Source organism: Lepisma saccharinum, chromosome 15 (assembly GCF_977018435.1).
Source record: "Lepisma saccharinum chromosome 15, izLepSacc3.1, whole genome shotgun sequence".
Lineage (NCBI taxonomy): Eukaryota > Metazoa > Arthropoda > Insecta > Zygentoma > Lepismatidae > Lepisma > Lepisma saccharinum.
In genome coordinates, this window is record NC_139243.1 from 23,741,885 (window position 1) to 23,754,314 (window position 12,430).

Consider the following 12,430-nt stretch of genomic DNA (forward strand, 5'->3'; position numbering starts at 1 on the left):
TATTTCACTTTCTCTATGGAGTACAAGGGTAACAAATTAATTTGCGATCAATTTTCTTGCACTGACGCATTCATTATTTTATTGCTCCTGTAGGGTTGTAACTTTCAAATGTATCACATGATCCCCTTGGTATGGGTTCAATTTCCAAATCATGTACTAGTTTTCCATTGGCTGACGTCAGTACAACTCTTACAATCACTACTTTCCACACGTTTATATCAAAGTCGAAGTATTAGTCCACTTGATTTGAAGTTTACTAATAGTGAACATAGTACACTACAAAATGCATAAACATGGACCATTTTCGAAATTTTTCCACATTAGACAGTTCTACAAAGGATTTTTTTTTATTTTGAGATGCTGATTAAAAGACTAACCTTTGTTGATTGGCTCCTTTCACGTAATACCAGGTATTTTAACAATACTAAAACCATGTGTAAATATATAGTTTTGTCCTTTATGCATGACCGTATAATATACGGAAGTAATTGTTGGGGTTCAAATTACACCAGCCCTAGTATAATTATAATTTGCATATTTTTTATCGTTATCCAATACCGTTTTAGGTATGACTTAAGATGACCGGACCCCTCTCAGATTCTTCATATTTGACATACTAATCGAGGCCAGCTAATGACGAATCTGAAATTAAAATTTGTCTGAATAGTCTAGAAATTGCAAAATAATTGCGAACCATTGACATTGGCGCTAGTCCCACGAACCATTGACGTGTGGTTAGGTTAGTTTCGGTTAGGTTAAGCAAACACAGTTAAAATTTGGTGTCGTGGTATTATCAGGAATATAGATATATTTCCTTGTGAAACAAAATTTCGCGAAATTAGACTGTTTCCATTCCGAAAACTCCTTATTTTCGCTATTTCGCAATTTCTAGAAGTTTTCGACAACTTTTAACTTCAGATTCTTGATTAAAAGGCCTCAATTAGTGAGATTACCAAATATGAAGAAAATCAGAGGGGTCCGGTCATGAGTCGTTCCCCATTTTATATAAACAATTTGTATGTAAATATCAGCTTTATTTGTATTATAATGTAGAACTTTCGAGGTCTACAATTCTACCCAATCAACCAAATACTATTCTGAATAATACTACAAACTTAATGTAAATGTTAGTATTTATTTTTGTTGCAATTAAGCTTTTATTTTCAAAACACTTACTTTATATTAAGTTTCAAAACCTTTACAATGTACTTTAATTTTGAGATGTATTTTTTATGCGTTTTTCTGCCACTTCTGCTGAAATTAAATCATTCTGGGCTGGAATCTGCCAGGTGGCGACATCTATGTTCAAAACTTAAATATATTTCAGCGGGTGACCAAACTCTGGGTAACAGTTTACCTTCTCTTGGTACTGTGCAAGGCTTCGCATTATGAGGCCATAGTGGGGGGCAACTGCCCCAGCGTCCCCCTAATCGCCGCATATTATGTTAGTCACACAAGATATTTTTTCCGGTTTGAGTTTTATCTGCTTGGTAACATTTTGGCAACACTATCTGGTGAATGAAATAATCACAGGCATGTTCCAACTTATAAGGGAATTTTAGTTATTTTAGTAACTTCCGCCTAATAATTTTCCAACACTTTAAAAATCTAGGTAGGGTATCACTGAAAACTCCTGGTTACGCCCCTGCATATGAATATAACCAAAACTCGTCCCCTTGATTTCTGGGCGATTACAGCCACACTGCTATCAAATTCTATAAATTACCACTAGATGGATGTAACTGATATTAAAGCCAACACTTCATTCTCTTAAAAGGCTAACAGAAAGATTGCAACTTTTTTTTCTTGCAAATACGAACAATCATAGCAGAACATACAATTTTAATTATTTATTTGAATGCTTGAGAATGCATTTTTAATTCTCATAAAGAGATAAAGCTCGCACGAAATGACGTATGGAATTTTTTTATATGTAGTCTAATTCGGATAGTTCATGCAGAGTAGCATTGTTGTGTAATTTAGTTTCTAACATTTGTAATACTTAAGACCTCTGATTTTAGGTTTACCTATTTTTTCCTTTACATGTAAATAAGAAATAAGTTATATCGGAGTTTCATAAAAAAAGAAACTGACTAAGTTTTATAGTGCCTAAAATAACCTATTTTGCTTAGGTTTATGTGCCTAAATTAAACTTTTTTTAGGTTTTTATATTTTTTTAGGTTTTTTATATTTTGTATTTACTAGATTTGGTGGCGAAATAATTCAATGACTGGCGTGTTTGAAACAGGTCTATTCCCCTCAGTGATGTGCGTGTACGCGTAAACAACGATAGTCTACATTCTACACGTAGACTATTTTATACACGTAGATTACGTAATCTATGTAAACATGGCGAAAGGTGATAACTTAGCACAGAGCGCCGTGGAATAAAAAAAAATTATACTGCGTATCAGTTGCTGATGTGTGAGAACTTTTCATACTCTTTCTTCCAAATTCGAACAATTTCTCACCTAGGAAGAAACCTAATATAGGAAATATTCTAGCGTTTTATGGGAAAAAGACCACTCTTCTAAGAGATAATATTTTAGCTAAAAACTAAAACCTGCTAATTTGATAAATTTGCCTATATAAAACTCAAATACTTTAGGCTACTTTAGCAACTGCTGCTGATTCAACAGACTCTTCCATCGCGACCAGAAATGGATAGAATAGCGAAGTTATGAGAAATAGGCACAACCCCAACTGGCAGTTTAATATCCGCTATATGAATGGAGCTACCTATCTCAAGATTTTCTAAATCCACTTAAATGAATTCAGGAATGTTTAGATCTTTACAATAACAAGCTACAGACCTTGTCGCAACGTTCAATACACCACCCTTCTTAATTCCAAGAAGAATTGGAATTACGACTGCCATCTGTTGTTTTTTTGCATACTATTTATCTTCTTCCATAGTTGATAATAGAAGAGAAGAGAAATTTTGTTGTAAATATGGTTCTTTTCATTTCGTTAGGGACCAATATAGTTGAAAATGTCACTTTCCTTTCATGAAAGCCTTGAAAATTAATTTTAATGCACTTTAGATTGTCTACGTAGTCTATGTAAACTACAACCCTATGTAATCTACGCGTAGATTACGTGTAGACAACGCATGTAGACGTAAACTTATAGTCTACGGCACATCACTGATTCCCCTCCCTCCAAGTAAATTATGTTTATCAAAGCTTTGAACAAAACGAAAATGACGTCACTTACCTGCAGACAGTGGCGGCGAAATGGGACAGTTCCCCCTACTTTTTACCCCTGCACTAAAGGCTCTTAATGCTAAGCCTTGCCTACTAAGATAAAGTAAACTGTCTTTCCAGCCCCCCCCTCCTCCCCATTCTCAGTTTTGGCACCCAATCGTCTCTACTGCCCGCACAGTTCCAAGTGCAAACTTCTGATCTGTGTGGCCTTGCTCACTTTCGCGTCAGTTTGGTCCTTTTGACATTCACGCCTTGCGAAGTAATATTTCAGCATTCAAATTAGCACTACTGACTGTTTCTGTTGAAAGAATTTTCAGCATATGCAATTATCCTCAGACAAAAGGTGTAATTTGAGTGTGGATAACGCCAAAAGATTCATGGTGGTCACTAGGACCATGATAAAATTCAAGTATAATTCCTGGTTTTCAAGGTGAACTTTCCAAAACATCAAGGATACAAGCAGATGTTTTCTCTATTCCAACCTTACGTATTACCGACTCTCACCCTCCCTTCCATACACAAAAATATTGACAATATAACGGGTTTGTATAATTCCAATGTAACAAAAAATTTACCTAATCAACTTCAAGATATATTATTTTGTATTAATCTTCAGTTTGTCAGTGTATTCTGTAAAATACACTAACAAAGTAAACTGATTGAGAAAATTGTTTTATTTTCTGTGTAGCTTTCTTTTTCATTCTCAAAAAAAGGAAATAAAAGCTAAACTGAGAGAAACTTGCCTCAGGGCATTTATAGACTTTTATAAATTTAATGGAATATGGATTAATAAAAGTTGCAATTTTTCACGTCTACGGAGAAAAATGGAATCGAGAAAACATCAGTGTTTACCTCATTTCATGTCTTGCCAATAATTCACGTGTAATTCCCGGAATTCAAGGAATTACAAGTGAGTAGCCACCCTGATATTGTGCAGCAAATTATACATACGTAATTAATTTTTCATATCAACAAGTAACTTTTCTAACAGCACAAGTGCAATATTATAATAATTTGTAGATAATTTTGAAAATGTAAAGAAATTAAAATTTGTTTAGAAAATTTATATTTGGTTATTACGGTTCTTGTGAAATTTTGTTTTTAGCGATTGTATCTAATCAGTATTTTCAGGAATTTTGTACCAAATTAAGTATTTTGCAACCTATTTCAGGATTTTTCGAGCTTTATTTAAGGTTCTTGGAACCTAATTTAAGGTTCTTGGAACCTATTTTCGGATTTTTAGAACCTATTTTCGGATTTTTAGAACCTATTTTCGGATTTTTAGAACCTATTTTCGGATTTTTAGAACCTAAAAGCACATTTGGTAACAGTTCGGTATATCGGAGACATTTCTTCACTTTTACAGAAGAAACTACTTACGGAAATGAGTTTCTCTAAGGTTTCCAACGTTCGTCGAGGTATTTTCTTTTGTAGTGGAATCTATTTGACGGGAAATCGTGTATTTTTCAAGAGAAATTACTCGCAGACGCACAAGTGCAATTGCTTTCGCTACGTGAACCGGATGCTGCATACGTTTGATGACGTAACCCCCTGTCAGTGTTTCCAACCCCTTTTTTTTTAAAACTATGCTTGCCTAACCTAACCAAACCTAACCTTATCGGAAATGGTTCGTGGGGCTATCCGTCAGTTACCCGTGCATAATGTACAATTTGCACAAGTGACGAACACTATAGTAGGTATTTTTCGGTGAAGGTTGGAAACACTGCATACATACAACGGTATGTCAACCTGTGCACGCCATATTGTGTGTTACGGAAGCGGAAAAAAGGAATAACAAAAACTACTCTACGTGGAAATATTGCGTCTGTTTTCGTGTAAAAAGCATAATTGTACCTTGAACTATGTTCCGCAATACACAATTGGTAAGTACGAATCATGCGCAACACAAAATATCCGATTTTAATGTGTCTCCGATACAACGAACTGTTTCCGCACATTTTTTAGAACCGAAAAATCCGAGGTCTATTACTGAAAAGCCTTACCTCCTTCAAACTTAGTCCTGTTGTAAGAAACAGCTTTTAACTGTAGATGTAAATCTGGTCTGATGTTCCCGGTACCTCGGTGGAAATGATGTTCCCGATAACAGCCTTGGTGCAACTGACCAGCTAGCTGTGCTGGTCCTCTGCAGCACACGCCCCCTACGTGTGGCGTGTTGGGAACAGGTCATGTGGCCTGAGCAGGCATCGGCAAGAAATACGTCATCACTAGCGTTAACGTGAAGCAACTTGAAGTCTGCTTCGTAGCCTCATATCGAGGAAGGGTTTAACGGGATCATACATCTCCCTTTTTTGTTACTTAGCGTCGCTTTCGTGCCACTCTTGGCTCATCGCGACGATGAGGTGATTAGATGAAGTTGCTAATGGGACACTCACTTGTAACACCCGGGACTCGAACCCTAGTACCTGGGTGGCGAAATCGAAAACCTAACGCGCTCGGCCACCGAGTCGGCTAACATCTCCCATTTATTTAGTAAACATTTTGTATTAATTACGTAAACAAATCACTATATTACTCGGAACAATTATGAATGTATGATTCGCAAAGGGTGTAAGACTTAATGAAGATAAATTATTCATCAAATACTTACAATAATGCTATTTTCTGCATAACCTTAGCTTGTTTCAGAATCTGTTGTGTTGAAAATGAACTTCAATTGTTGATAAATTAATCAAATATGAACATACGGACATATTTTGAAGATTTAAATCTAAATGAAAATAAAAATAATGAATACTAATCATAAGATGAAAACGAAATAATTTGCCTTGTAATCAAGGGGTCCCGGGTTCGATACCCGGTGGAGGCACATAGTGGTTCGGATCCCACTTTAAGCTGTAGGTCTAGTCCCAATTAGCCTTACTGTGAATAAAGTGGACTTAAAACACCAATTCAATCAATCAAAACGAAATATTTTATCAATTAATTGTAAATTAATCCCGTAATCCCGTTTATAAATAATCCGACGCCCCTTCTTCAATTTCATCGCATCATCACTCACCATCATCTTTGCGATTAGCCAAAAGTGGAAGAAATGAGAAGCAAAATATACCAAATCACTCAATCATGTAGTTGGTAGTGTGCCATTTTGTGTAGAATATTTAATTACTTAATCTGCGTGTTCCTTGCAGCACTGACAAACGCTGTTTCACGATAAGAAGCACCGCCAAAGATGCGATTAACAGCAGGCAGGCGACAAAACGGACTTTTTTTAACGTTCATATCGCCGAAACGACGCACCAAGGACAGAAAAGTTGGGTAACAGTTTGTTACATCGAAGACACTTTAAAATCGGATATTTTGTGTTTCGCATGGTTCGTACTTAACAATTGTGTATTGCGGAACATAGTTCAAGGTGCCATTATGCTTTTTACACGAAAACAAACACAATTTTTCACATAGAGAGTAGTTTTTGTTATTCCTTTTTTGCTTCCGTAACACACAATATGGCGGGCAGAGGTTGCCTACAGTTCTAGGTATGCAGTGTTTCCAACCTTCTTCACCGAAAAATACCTACTATCGTGTTCGTCACGTGTGCAAATTGTACATTATGCACGGGTAACTGACGGATAGCCCCACGAACCATTTCCGATAAGTTTAGGTTAGGTTTGGTTAGGTTAGGCAAGCATAGTTAAAAACAAGAGTTGGAAACACTGACAGGGGGTTACGTCATCAAACGTATGCAGCATCCGGTTCACGTAGCGAAAGCAATCGCACTTGTGCGTCGGTGAGATATTTCTCTTGAGAAATGCATGATTTCCCGGTCAAATATATTCCACGATGAAAGAAAATACCTCGACGAACCTTGAAAACCTTAGAGAAACTCATTTCCGGAAGTAGTTTCTTCTGTAAAAGTGGAGAAATGTGTCTGCGATATAACGAACTGTTACCAAACGTTGTTTGTTTTGATGTCCTGTATTCATTTCTGTGGTCCTCGGTCTCCAGGCTTAGAATCTCAGTAAGATATGTTCTCAATCTTCTCCAAATGTCCATTCCTCTGCTTCAAGTCAGGTACTACATGTCCACAATGTAAATGCACAATGGCTGTGAGCACCTCTCAGGAACGAAAAAAATGTTTTGAACATGTAAAATATGACATTTTTACGAGCTGGCTGGAAATGTAAAGGGTAAAGATTGTATTTTATATTTGTCTATATTTTAAAAATATTGTTTGATGTCTGTTCTGATGCAGGGATCTCGAAACCGTCGTTCGAGAGCTACCAGTAGCTCGCAGGGTCATTTCCAGCAGCTCGTGAGGGGTTTGGCTAGAATGGATTGTTTGTTATAAGCGGCAATACTCGAATGAAACTTTGGCAGAAAGATCTGGTTTTGGCGATAGATTTGGACAGCTCCTTCCAATATCTGTGACAACCAATTCGTCAAATCTAAGAAATATTGTGGATAAAAATGAGTAACATCCTCCTTATTAACATGATAAAAAGCAAGATGCTAATGATTAGGAGCAAGTTTTAAAATTTTAGTTTGTGTGTAAGAAAAGTATTTACATGTTTTTAACTATTTTTAATAAATGAGAGCCTGTGAAATGTTGCAGATAAATTAATAATAATTTGATGTGATTTGATTTGTTATTTAGCGTCGCTTTTCTGCCACTTTTGGCTAATGGTGACGATGAGGATGCATAATGATGTGTTGACATTGATGAAGGGACACTCACAAAGAAAACACATGCTCATGTCGGGATTCGAACCCGAGGCCCATGGTATGGCGTCTTAGAGCTGTATTATGTGTCTTAAAGTTTTTTTATAAACGGACAGATGATCATAAATCAGTTAAATCCACACTTCGTAGCTCGTCATGTATTTTCAAATATGGGAAGTAGCTTCTTCTTTCAAGAAGTGACTGAAAGCACCCGACGCCTAAATGCGCATAAGGGAGAAGAAGAAAAAGAAGGAGGAGGAGAAGAAGAAGAAGAAGAAGAAGAAGAAGAAGAAGAAAAAGAAGGAGGAGAAGAAGAAGAAGAAGAAGGAAGTAGCTCAATGGCTCGATGAGTTTGGAGACCTCTGTTCTAATGTGTCTAATATTGAAGTGTTCTGGAAGATGAAAACAACGTTCTCAATTAATAAGAAAGGATGATTCAATCAGAAAACGGAACACTTTCATAGTGCGTTATGGCAAACTGCAAATGAATGATACCAGACCACTCTTGTGACGTCACGGAAGCTAGTGTGAAGTATCACGAATGGCCCGGCTCACCTTTACCAACCCGATGTAAGCAAATGACTTGAATGAAGACAAAGTACTAATAAACACATTACATAAAGTACTACCAGGGGTGCCAACAGGGCGGATTATGGAGCAGGCTGCGCCATCGACATTTGTGAGAGGGGATTTCTTCTCTTCAAATAATATAAAATTCAACATTTATATATTTTTCCAAAACGTATGTAAAAATTTTACACCATAAACGCACCATATTTAATCCATTAGATGAAGAAACGAAAGTATTTAAGGATCGAAGGGAGGGAGGGGAGGGATATCCAACTCTCACATATTAGACCTTAATTGACACGTGTGTTCTGGGGAAAGGAGGATTCTGAATTAAACTTTGGGGGAACAGTATCCAACTCTAGGTCTTAGATTATGGCAGGTATTTTAGTTAAAGGGAATTGAGCATTAAATTGAAGGGGACATCCAATTTTTGTGTATTACTATTGTCTTAGACTGTTGCGCGAATTCTGGTGTGGAGACTGAGAATTAATTTTTTTTGAGGAGGCAATATCCACTCTTCAATATAAACAGTAAGTCTAAAATTGGCATGGAAATTTTGGTGGTAGGATTGAGTATTGAATTTAAAGGGAGAGATAGGAAGCTCTTGATAAAGTGTTAAATCTTTGAGTGTCAAGGGATTTCTGTAGTGGAGAGAGAGAGAGTTCGAACATTACATTTTGGAGAGAGTATTTAGGCGATATGGTATCCACACGTTTTCGACTCCGCACGTGCCAAAAGAGAAGCTGGAAAAGACTAAATATCTCGGGATCCTAAGAAAGTATTGACACCCGCTTGAATTAATTCTTGAAAGCCTGCAAAGAAATGGATGTAAAAATTTTCTTGATCGCTTCGCTCGCAGTGTTGCGTTGCGAGAATGCGTGTTTCGCGCTTTACTGAGGAGAATGTGAAGACTTATACTTTGATTTGATTTGATTTAGTTTATTTTACGTCGCGTTTTGTGCCTCTTGTCTAATTTGCGAAGATGGGGATGAGTGATGAAATGATGAAATTGATGAATGGACATTCACAAACAACCAAGCCCGACCGGGATTCGAACCCGGGACCCTTGGCTTCGCAGCGCGATGTGCTAACCACTCGGCCACAGGGTCGGGCCAAGATTTATACTATAGCTGCATTACAAGACATAAGCGATATTCATTAATAACATCACTTCTTAAAATATAATGCTTAGTGTTGGTATGAATACGCGACCGAACGTACCAGCGACAAAACGTACCTACCACCTGACCGGCTACCTGCGAAGGGTCTTCTAGTGAATCTAAGGCCGTGTCCGAAAGGTGCAAGACCGTACTTGAAGCGAGCATCCTCCGAGTATGATCTTGGAGTGCGGTCTTCAAGTCGTGGACACGTCTTTCGAATTGCACTTCGACTGCAGCGCCAAATACGATCAGTAGATAAAACTGAGTACTCGTTGTTTTCCCCACGTTATAAAAACTTGTTTTTCACCATAGAAATCACGTTGCATTTTGAAATGTTCGGACACATACATTTCCACACATTAGAAGCACTTTAACCAACAACTTGCTGGCCCATAACGTATATCTACCTGTGTCGCTGGCTTTCTACCTCCGTGATTTTAAACAAATGAACAACGAGTGCGGAAACCACGTGACCTAATCACCAACCATCTGCACTGCGAGCTGTGCACTTGCGTACTTCTGTTCTTGGCGCTTTCGAACTGTACTATGTGACGTCACTTCCGGCAAGACCATACTTCAAGTCTGTACTTTGTATCTTTCGGACAGAGCCTAAAAATATTTGCGATGCGACAAAACGTACCACTTGATGGTTTTGCTGATTTCCATCACACTTTATCCACGCTTTGGACTGGCAAGATTACTATATAATGCATATATACCGTGCGTCCATTTCGATCTTCAGCCGAGAGATCGGGAGAAGCGTGGCGGGCGGCGCTGACGGAGATCCCGACATTTGCGGCCTGTAATGCCCGCTTATTTTTATGGACATATGTAGACATTTATATAAATATTGCAAAACGAGCACTAACCTGTGTTATAAGAGTACGGTTTTAATTTTTGTACCTTAGTGGCTGTATGTGCTGATGATTTTGACACGCCCATCTCCTGTGAAACACGGCGTAGAGGTTTGTTTGGAGAACGTTCTAACGCTGCACCAATTTTATCGAGTTTTGCTTCGGTTAGAATCCGTCGTTTTTGCTTAGGTGTTTTAAAATTTAACGATCCAATTTCTCGTAATTTAAGGACAAGATGTCTAACCGTATCTCTATGTGGAGGTGAAACGCCTGGGAATTTCTGTACAAATTGCCTACACACGTCTCGACACGAGTCTATTTTCACGTGTCATACATAACAGTTCTTTGTTCTAACGCGAACCTTGCGGCTGGCATTCCAATCGTCTCACTGACACAACACACATACACACTGTAATAACACAAACAAGTAACGGCAAGTAACCAAGAATAACACTCTTGCGCACAGTACGAAATTAACACGCTCTTGGTTTACATCTGCTCGCCACTATATTCACAGCTCTGTCTTCATCTAGTCGCGAAGGAACAAAAAAACTCGAGCTCGGAGATTTCGGATTGCAAGGAAGCTCACGTAAACCATTGACTTTTTAACGGTTTCGTCTGCAGCGTAATCTTGATACAGTGTTGCACATTCGAAACCTCCAAAGGATCCCCATCGACACAAAACTCTTTCAAGGATATAAACTTAAGGAGGACGTTACTGGTCAAAACTATGATTAAAATGTTTTATTATCTGTGGCTCTTAACATCTTTTTTAAAGCATATTTATTTGTGTATATAAGGGCAGAGCTTGGATGAATTACAGAATAACTTTTGCGTGTTATAACACAGGTCAGTGCTCGTTTTTTGCAATATTTATATACATGCCTGCGTATGTCCTTGAAAATAAGCGGACATTACAGGCCGCAAATGTCGGCATCTCCGTCAGCGCCGCCCGCTACGCTTCTCCCGATCTCTCGGCTGAAGATCGAAATGGACGCACGGTAGCTATTTTGGCATGTTTAAAATCAGCTGTGGTTAAGCTGTCGTCCACATTTTTTCTTTTGTTATATCTTTTCGTCTTTTTTTCGATTTTCGTTTTAGTTATGTCAGTTCTAACCTAACCTAACCTATCCTATCCTAATCTAACCTAACCTAACCTACCCTAACTTAATCTTTGTCGTGTAAGTTGCCTAGAGTATCGTTGTAAATCTTGGTAATTGGCGTGTCTCCTCTCTAACCCTTTTCTGCGCCTCTTGCATACGCTTCTTCACATCTAGCTGAGCATCATTCGGGACTCCACAAACGTGATCACTCGACAGGCCACTAACAACTTTATTCTTTCTTGATTTTAAGTTCAAGCGTTTTCCTTGAAGTGGTACGTGTTGTCGCGGAGTTAATATCTTGAAGGTAGGTGTTTATCTCAGTGGTACGTTTCGTCGCGAAAACCCAGGTGGTACGTTCTGTCGGGACACCGTTGGGATACTGCTTAATTTAAACAGGTGCATCATTTGGAACCAAAATAAATCGAAACAGCATTTCTAACGTCTCGTCGCAGGAAAATTTTACTTTAACAAGTTAAATTTGCACTGAAGATAAAATCCACGTAATTATTGTTTTAGGTTACTAAAGGCGGACGGAGCGTAGTGCTGATAACATCACCTCCAAAATGGCCGACATCGAGAATGTGAGGGACCCTACCCCCACATACAAATGTGCCTTCAAATAATACAAAGTCAGCAAATTTCCAGTTACGTGGGGTCAAGTTTCCACAAACTATTGAAAGCGAGGTGTACTAACATCACACCAACATTCTCCAAGTATTTAACAAGTTCTAACATTCTTCAAATATCTTTTTTTAGTGATCCTGGATTCGATACCTAGTGGGTGCACAAGTGGTTTGAATCGCACTTCAAACTATAGGTCCAGTCCCGATTACCCTTTATGTGCATAAAGCGAACTTAAA

General features: G+C 38.1%; 1 protein-coding gene across 1 annotated transcript in view; it reads right to left on the reverse strand.

Annotated features, from left to right (window-relative positions):
- LOC145999425 (uncharacterized) overlaps positions 1 to 5,389 on the reverse strand; it is a 29,077-nt gene extending 23,688 nt beyond the window's left edge. The window contains exon 1 of the mRNA XM_083136384.1: positions 5,210 to 5,389. The gene's annotated coding sequence lies outside the window, so the exon portion shown is untranslated. The remainder of the gene's footprint in view (positions 1 to 5,209) is intronic.
- Between the last annotated feature and the right edge of the window lie 7,041 nt (positions 5,390 to 12,430).